General features: G+C 41.8%; 1 pseudogene; it reads left to right on the top strand.

Moving 5' to 3' along the window:
* Nucleotides 1-3,094: 3,094 nt before the first annotated feature.
* Nucleotides 3,095-4,271, top strand: LOC140515858 (CCR4-NOT transcription complex subunit 7 pseudogene; annotated as a pseudogene).
* The last annotated feature ends 4,601 nt before the right edge of the window (nt 4,272-8,872 follow it).

Genomic DNA, 8,872 nt, shown 5'->3' with positions numbered 1-8,872 from the left:
AAGGATTTCAGTGTCTGGTAGCTTTTCATGCCAGGTGATCCTCAGTATCTTCCTAAGACAGTTTGAATGGAAGCGATTCAATTTCCTGGCATGACACTGGTACACTGTCCATGTTTCACAAGCATATAACAATGAGGTCAGCACAACGGCTCTGTAGACCTTCAGTTTGGTAGTCAGTCTAATACTTCTTCTCTCTGAAACCTTTCTTCGAAGCCTCCCAAACACTGAACTAGCTCTGGCAATGCGTGCATCAACCTCATTGTCAGTGTGTACATCCCTGAAAAGTACACTACCAAGGTAAGTGAAGTTATCCACAGCGTTCAAAACTTCTCCATTTGTTGTAACCGATGGTTCCATGTATGGGTGATGTGGTGATGGCTGATGGAGCACCTGTGTTTTTTTGGTGTTAATTATTAGACCAAAATTAGCACAGGCAGAAGAGAATTGATCCATACTTGGTTGCATCTCTGCTTCAGAGGCTGGATTGAGTGCACAATCATCTGCAAACAGAAAATCATACACCAACACTCCCTCCACTTTGGTCTTGGCTTGTAACCTTTTGAAATTGAAGAACTTACCATCAGCACAGCAGTTGACCTTGGTGCCGTGTTCATTCTCATTGAAAACATTTGTCCACATGGCTGAAAACACCATGTTAAAAAGCATGGGAGCAAACATACAGCCCTGTTTCATTCCATTGGTGACTGGGAAGGCATGAGAGCTTTGTGCATTATCCAGAACCCAGGCAAACATGCCATCATGAAATTGACGTACAGTATTCATGAACGTCTCCGGGCAACCAAATTTGGACATAATTGTCCATAAGCCCTCAAGACTAACAGTGTCAAAGGCCTTGGTCAGATCCACAAACGTTGTGTACAGACAAATGAAATCATAAACACCTGAGCGTAACCCTGCCTCTGACACCTGCTAGCTATGTGCCCCTGGGAAAGTCATTTAATTGCTTTCTGCCTCCGTCTCCTCATCTGTAAAAATGAGGTGGGCTGTGATGGCCCCTCAAGTCCCAAGCCATAATTCACCTCACAACTGCCCGGACTCACTCTTGCATATTCTCCTCTTCTCTCTCTGTGATTACTGCCTTACCCATCCCCTCCCCTCCTCCCTTGAGATAAATCCAGGGCCAATGCTTAGCACATTGCTTGGCACATAGTAAACACCCAAGAAATTCTCTCTCTCTCTCTCATACACACACACACACATACCTCTAGAAGTCTTCATGGAAAGTATGGGTCTGGAACAGTGGCCTTCTTACCTGGACAAATTGAGACAGAAAGTAACTGGAGATGGATTTCTTCCTTAGGAAGTTTATGGAGCCAGAGAATGTAGTTGCCAAGGTATGAACCAGTGGGACCCATTTCCGTCAGTGAAGCTCTGAAATCATCCCTTGACTCACAACCTTATTGCACTTACCTTCATGGCCTGTGGAGGGTGGGGAGGGGAATCAAAATTCAAAGTACACACGCACACATATGAATATGCAAAGTCATTATTATTTTTCTTTTGTATATTGTCTCCTCTTCTGTTGGAGCCTGGAGAAAAGTATAGTGATGGAAAACCGCTAAAGTTGAGAATAATGATGTTTGGAGGAGAAGGAAAGTACAAACATCAGCAGATACTGGCAAAATCACCAATGCAGGCAATATCATCAGAAGAAATTGAGAATTTACGGTGGCTAGGGTGAGTTTTATAAGAAAGTTCCAAGAGTCAAAGGAAAACTGGTCTATGAGATAGGTAGGTGACTAGGAAAAGCTGATGGAGGATAGTGTGAGGAAGAGCAGGGCCTGTGGTTTAGGCAACCATCTGACTCCTCCGCATGATTCCACAAGTAGTGGTATCCTGACCACTGTGCCCCTAGAAGCTCTTCTAGAACTCAAGTACCCACATAAGGATTGGGGATGTGAAAGTGGTGTCAAGGATGACCTTTGGCACCAGCACTTCATCTGTGGTGGGCATATGGGTTGTAGAAGGTCTGTGGACCACACTGTCTGACTTGAACATCTACAGACAACCACCCAGGGCAGATGGGGAAACTGGCTCAGAGAGGGACGTGAACTGTCCTTGGACACACAGATGGTGTCAGAGGCAGTTTCAAAGCTCTCTTTACCAAAGAATCCACAGTGTGAGAGCTGAAAGGTACATGAGAAGCCATCAGGTTCAACCCTCTCCTTAAAAGGAATTCCACCAATAACATGCCTGAAAGTGGTCATGCAGCCTCCGCTGGAAGAACACCAAGGAGTGTTCAAGCATCACTTCAAGGAAGTCCATCCTACCTTAGGGCAACTCTCATTGTAAGAAACTTTCTCCTGACACCTGGACTGGATTGGGACTCTTTACAACTTTTTGCCATGTACCCCCACCCATCTCCTATCCCTAAATATTACATGATTCGTCTCGTGATTTAAAGTTTCCAAAATGCTTTATAACGTAAGTGATCTTATTTAAGTCTTAGAGATGCAGCCCTGGGGTCCAGAGAAGGGAATATGGGGCATATGAATAGTTCTCTGTTGCTTTGGTACAAATCTTGACCCTTTCTTTGATCAAGATTTTCTTGGACAGAGTGTCTGTAGGCAGCACTGCTGGCTCCAGGGATCTTCTTAGTTGTATGTGGGGATTTTTCACGATGACACAAACATGTGAAGGTGGTTCTGGACATGCCTGTAGGCACCAATGTAGCCCCTGTGGCAGGTTTACTGGTGTACGAAAAGGAGAGACATCCTGTGTAAGCACACAGTGATGTAGAATCCCTAGAGAGTATAATGATGACCCTAATCCAGCCTCTATGCAGAGTATGTAAGTTTCTCAGAGCACATTCCCATCCATCCTCTCCCTGTATCAGGAGGAGGACAGGTACAGGCAGTCCTTGCAATGTTCTTGGCTGGGTGTTCTGGTTTACCTAGGAGGGATAGTGGCAGTGTATGGCACTAAGTTTGAGAAGTAGAACTCACCTTCTCCTGTCCTCAGACATAGCCTGTCTACCTATGATTTATGTCCTGCCAAGTTCCGGCCATGAGACCAATGGGCCCACTCACTGCCTCTTCTGAGCTGCATATCAGGGAAAGGGAACGGGTTAAGGATGCGAGAGTACGTGGGAGAGGACCATGGTCCTGAGGGTCATGGCAGAGGCATTGCTGGCACAGGTGAGGAGGAATGCAAGGGCAGGGAATGGAAGGGGCAGTGTCAGGTGGCTGCTCTATTTGTTTCCTTCTCCAGGCAGCCAGCAGGGGGCATGTCCTCCCCCCTCCAAAATGATGAGAAGGAGGCATAGGGACTGTAGTAACCCTGGCCTAAGTAAAAAATAAGGAAATCAATGTATTTTAGAAAATGAATCTTTCATCCAGTACATACTGATTGATGCTTGGTGGCCATTAAACTCTTACTTTTGCCCATCCTACCTGTAGCCACTGTACCTCATAGCCAAAGTATTTCTGAGAATGGAGTGTGCAACCTTGCTCAGGAGGAGAAAATGAGCCCCATTACCCGGTATAATTATGTTGGTATGAACAGGAGGCTGACAGGCACTGAACTGAGAAGGAATGCTGATTGTTGGTACAAACTAGCAAGAAGCCGAGTACACTGAATTGACATTAATGAATGAGCAAGGGGAATGTCCTCCAGGAACCTCAACAAGGTACTTTAATTTCAAATATAATTTAAAGGTGGACGTCTAAGCCCAGGACTCTACAGAGCTACTAATAACATGCGACCTAAGACAAGAGGAAGAAGTAACTGAGACATCATATTTTGCAAAATTTCTTATGACGTTGGAAATAGTGCTCTGTGAAGGAGTTAAGTTGCTTTCCTTTCACAGCCATTATTACTGGTTATTTCATCAAATTCCTAAACAACTTTCACTTGCCTGAAAACCTGGGCTTCTTTGAGATCTTCTGATAGTTCTGTTCTTGTCATCCGTGATGTAAAGTATTTAATGAAGAGATGCAAAACACCTCAAGGGTGCAGCTCAGGAAAAGGGTGAGCAGCTAGAGTTGGAGTGGATAGGAGCACAGCACCGGGCAGTAACTGATTCCTTACTCAGGGAAATGGCCTTTTTCAAAGTGAGGGAAAAACTCTTTAAAGATCACATTGATTATGGTAAATATTGTGGCCCCTTGCCTGGCTTTAGCTTGGGCTCATGTTATACCTGGAATCCTAATTACAAGGAACGCACATGGAGAAAAACCAGCAAGCAGTCACAGTGGGAAAAGAAAAACAAGGCTTTATTTGCAGCTATACACATGCCTGTATATAGGTAGTATCTCCAGTTAAATACCTGAATGATTCATTGCCAGTGCAGATCAATCAAAAATGGAACCCAGACGTAGTAAACATGAGAGGGCAAGCAAGCAGGACTGACTCTGGAAAGAGGTAGAAACCCTTTAAATCAATCCTTTGGACAATGTCTATTTTGGCTTGCCTTTTCTGACCATTTTCTCTTTTGTCTTTCAGTTCTGATGAGGACAAATCCGACTACAGATCCTGACAAAGAAATTTAGGAATTAAACTTGGCTGTTAACTAATTTACCTGTGAGAAAATATGTGTGGCAAAGGGAAAAATTCCTATTCATACCTAAATCTTTTGGTGAACATATCCACTTGGTGTTCTTTGTATCAATCACTCTCCTCCAGTGTGCAAATTAACACACACGCAGTTTATAATTTGCTTCTCTGTTTCATGTCAGTCCCTTCCAATATGCAAGAATTTTTGATATTTGAGATTGTAGACAATCAGTTTTGCCCTTAGGAACAACTCATCTCTACTCGTTGAAGTCTGGAGTTTTCTTACTTTTCACCTGAAAATGGATCATTTCTCAGTTTTACTCAGCCTTCCCTTGTCCTGTCCAGTGAAGTGGAGTGAATTCATTTGCTAAAAATGGTTGACTAAGCAAAGCTAACGTAAAAGGAAAAGATAAACTACTGAAAAGCTTATCCTAGAACTCCTGTTCCTGGTATTTCATCTTCCAAATGCATGCAAATGTCAGTCTCTTCTGAAGTGGTGCTCCCATTGATTCGGATACTCGTGAAAAGTTTCAGAGAGCTTAATTCCCTTCAGCAAACGGTCAAGTCCCGGAACTTGCCGGCTTTGACTAGCTTAGTACAATCTTTCAAGGAGATGACATCCAAGGAGCATAAGGCTGCAGTTCCATGACAGTATCTTTCCTTTGATCCTCTTCTTGTCCCCTACTCCCTTCTATGTGGTCTTATTTTATGTTATGTGCTTCTGCAAGTCAACTTCATTACTGTAAAGCCCAAAGAGAAAGAGTCACCTTAGGTCTACTTTATACCAAATTAAATGACAAGAAATTACATCGTGCCTTTCCTAGTTTCATGAAAAAAAAAATAAACAGATGTATTATAAAGTCATTTGAGGTATAAAAAATGAAAAGTGACTAAGACCAAAAGAAGATAAAAATACGTGTTCATTGTGTGCGTGTGTATTTTTTCGCCATGGAGTTTCTATATGTGGTCTTTCCTCATTGAAGAAAAATTACTTGCTAAGACTTACAGCATTTTCTGAATGTAACTGCAAACATAGACATTTCTCAATAGTACATGAATCTTAAAAAAAAAACTGACTAGGATTAGGGGACAGACATATTGCAAACAATTCTAATAAGGCAAAAATGTTTACTACATGCTTTAAAAAACCTTCACACCATATAAATAGTCATTGCTTCAGGGACAAGTAAAAATAGACAAAGATCCAGATGGAGCCTTAACCAACAAAATTCTAAAGAAGGAAGAGATCAAGTTAGATGTTACAGAAACAATGAATAATGAAGTTACAGAAAATGATAACTGATCAATTAATAAACATTTGTTAAGCACCTATAGTGTATCAGACACTGTGGGAAGCACTAGGAACACAAAAAGAGGAAAAATAGGCCCCGCCCTGAAGGAACTTAATCTGTTTTTGATGAAGGAGGGGGTGGAGTTGAAGTTTTACTTTAAAAGTTTTTTTAAACTTATTTTATTGTTTTCTAGAATTACATACAAAAATTTTTAAAACCTTTTTTTTTTTACACTTTGAATTCTCAATTCTATCCCTCCTTTTTTGCTCTCCCCTCCCCTCTCCCTGAGAAAATAACTGATCTTGGGTCCAAATTGGGGAAAAACCATGGAATACACTAATAAGTGAAAACCCATAAAAACTTAGACTCTGTGAAAGGTGGAAGCCCAAACATGGTGACCTGTTAAAAAAAATCATAACTTTGGGGCAACTAAGAATCTCAGTGAATAGAGGACCATCTCTTGAGTCAGAAGGACCTGAGTTCACAGCCAGCCTCAGACACTTGACACTTACTAACTGTGTGACCTTAAGCAAGTCACTTAACCCCAATAGCCTTGCCTTTCATCCTCCAAAAAAAAATTCATGAGTTCGATACTAATCATCACTTAAACAATGAGTCGTAACTCAAGATACTATGACCAATGGATTCTATAACGAAATTATTGTTGCCCATAAGTGACTGGCACATGAGTAATACACACACTTAAGTTTGAGCATAATATTGGCTTAACGTCAAGCCCATAACTAAGCGGAACATCAAAATTATACACTAATCAATAAGTGCACTCTCTACCTTCTCCTCCCTTTTTTTGATTTTTATAATTGCCAGGAGGATTTTGGGGGTCTTTTGCAGGGATCCATTGAATGGTCTAGCCACTGGGCCAGACTGAAGATTGCCCCTGTCTAGTATTCCTAATGATTGATTAAACTACTACATATCATTAGTCTGGAGATCCTTGGCCACTTACTTTGGTATCAGAAGGAACACCTCTTGATTATGGAACATGTACAGGGTTCTCCAGCTAGGGGATTTCCTTATCTGACAATTGGCATTTTGGATCTAACAAGTGGCATTTTGGCAGGATGCCACAGAAATGCCAAGGGAGTAGGAGATAGGCAGAGAGTGGGAGGGAAATCGCTGGATGGTCTCCTTGTGGCACACATTTTGATCACCAGGGAACTGTGGGGACACCGTGAAAATGCCAAAATCCCCAGAGTCCCTTCCGATAGAATTATGTTCCATTATGTTGGTAGAAAAAGACAGACAAGTAGAAGCAGATATGAGACAGCTATTTGACATAGCATTGAAATCCAGCAACTACCAAGTTCCTAGACTCAGAGGCTGAGAACAGAAAGTTGCTTGAGGAATTCCACTAACAAGAAACATGTAGAAACACTGATTTTCCAGGTAGCTAGGTTGAAGGGAGTTAAGCATGTAGACAGGAAAGCAATAAGGCACATAGTCTTGAGACAGTCTTCTCCTCCTTCTCTCCCTCCATTCCTGGCTGACTGCAGCAGCCTGGGGGGGTGAACAGAAGAGAGAGAAAGAGAAACTATTCTCAGTCAAGTGAAGATTATTTCTTTTTTTAAAATGTATTTAACTTTTAACATTCATTTTCACAAAATTTTGGGTTCCAAATTTTCTCCCCATTTTTCCCCTCCCCCCACCCCAAAACACCGAGCATTCTAATTGTCCCTATCACCAATCTGGCCTCTCTTCTAGCATCCCTCCCTTCCCTTGTCCCCATCTTCTCTTTTGTCCTGTAGGGCCAGATAACTTTCTATACCTTTACCTGTATTTCTTATTTCCTAGTGGCAAGAACAATACTCGACAGTTGATCCTAAAACTTTGAGTTCCAACTTCTCTTCGTCTCTCCCTCCCCACCCATTCCCTTTGGAAGGCAAGCAATTCAATATAGGCCAAATCTGTGTAGTTTTGCCAATGACTTCCATAATAGTCGTTTTGCGTAAGACTAACTATATTTCCCTCCATCCTATCCTGCCCCCCATTGCTTCTATTCTCTCTTTTGATCCTGTCCGTCCCCAAGAGTGTTGACTTCAAGTTGCTCCCTCCTCCCATTGCCCTCCCTTCCGTCATCCCCCCGATCCTGCTTATCCCCTTCTCTCCCACTTTCCTGTATTGTAAGATAGGTTTTCATACCAAAATGAGTGTGCATTTTATCCCTTCCTTTAGTGCAATGTGATGAGAGCAAACTTCATGTTTTTCTCTCACCTCCCTTCTTTTTCCCTCCACTAATAAGTCTTTTGCCTGCCTCTTTTATGAGAGATAATTTGCCCCATTCCATTTTCCCTTTTCTCTTCCCAATATATTTCTTTCTCACCCCTTAATTTCATTTTTTAAAGATATGATCCCATCCTATTCAATTCACTCTGTGCTCTGTGTGTGTGTGTGTGTGTGTGTGTGTGTGTGTGTAATCCCACCCACTACCCAGATACTGAAAAGTTTCAAGAGTTACAAATATTTTCTTTCCATGTAGGAATGTAAACAGTTCAACTTTAGTAAGTCCTTTGTGACTTCTCTTTGCTTTTTACCTTTTCATGCTTCTCTTCATTCTTGTGTTTGAAGGCCAAATTTTCTTTTCAGCTCTGGTCTTTTCATCAAGAATGCTTGAAAGTCCTCGATTTCACTGAAAGACCATTTTTCCCCTGAAGTATTATACTCAGTTTTGCTGGGTAGGTGATTCTTGGTTTTAGTCCTAGTTCCTTTGACTTCTGGAATATCATATTCCACGCCCTTTGATCCCTTAATGTAGAAGCTGCTAGATCTTGTGTTATCCTGATTGTGTTTCCACAGTACCTGAATTATTTCTTTCTAGCTGCTTGCAATATTTTCTCCTTGACCAGGGAACTCTGGAATTTGGCCACAGTGTTCCTAGGAGTTTCTCTTTTTGGATCTCTTTCAGGCAGTGATCTGTGGATTCCTTGAATACTTATTTTGCCCTCTTCTTCTAGAATCTCAGGGAAGTTTTCCTTGATAATTTCATGAAAGATGATGTCTAGGCTCTTTTTCTGATCATGGCTTTCAGGTAGGCCCATAATTTTTAA

This window comes from Notamacropus eugenii, chromosome X, assembly GCF_028372415.1.
Source record: "Notamacropus eugenii isolate mMacEug1 chromosome X, mMacEug1.pri_v2, whole genome shotgun sequence".
Classification (NCBI taxonomy): Eukaryota; Metazoa; Chordata; class Mammalia; order Diprotodontia; family Macropodidae; genus Notamacropus; species Notamacropus eugenii.
Note: the sequence above shows the minus strand (reverse complement) of the source record. Positions and strands in the feature narration are given on the sequence as shown.